A 454-nucleotide genomic window follows, 5' to 3' on the forward strand; every position below is an offset into this window, starting at 1 on the left:
GCCCACGGCCATACTATCCTGAATACGCCCGATCCTGTCCAATCTCGGAAGCTAAGCAGGTATGGCCTGGTCAGTATTGGGAAGGGGAACCTCCTGAGAATACCAGGTGCAGTGGGCCACTTTTAAGAGAGAATTGTACATCCTACAAAACCCTCTCACACACACTCTCCTATCTGGAAAAACTGTCTCAGACCATCGTGGTATTGACTCACCAGAGTACAGAAAATAGAAGTGTCTCGCCCTCTTTCTTCCCGTTTTTACATTTTTGATCACGGCCCACTGTCTTACTACCCCGAATACGCCCGATGGCCAGTACCAGGACGGGAAACCTCCTGAGAATACCATGTACAGTGGGCCCAGTGTTACTCACCCCACCACATTCAATTCCCCAACCACCCCTCCCCCTTCCACTAAGGGAAGTTTGATCACAGTCCTTGCTTCACTTTTTTCGCAT

The 454-nt window shown here is 50.0% G+C and overlaps 1 pseudogene; it reads left to right on the forward strand.

Annotated features, from left to right (window-relative positions):
• LOC134984861 (5S ribosomal RNA) lies at nt 1-118 on the forward strand (annotated as a pseudogene).
• The last annotated feature ends 336 nt before the right edge of the window (nt 119-454 follow it).

The sequence above is a fragment of the Pseudophryne corroboree genome, assembly GCF_028390025.1.
Source record: "Pseudophryne corroboree isolate aPseCor3 chromosome 3 unlocalized genomic scaffold, aPseCor3.hap2 SUPER_3_unloc_89, whole genome shotgun sequence".
NCBI classification, from domain to species: Eukaryota; Metazoa; Chordata; class Amphibia; order Anura; family Myobatrachidae; genus Pseudophryne; species Pseudophryne corroboree.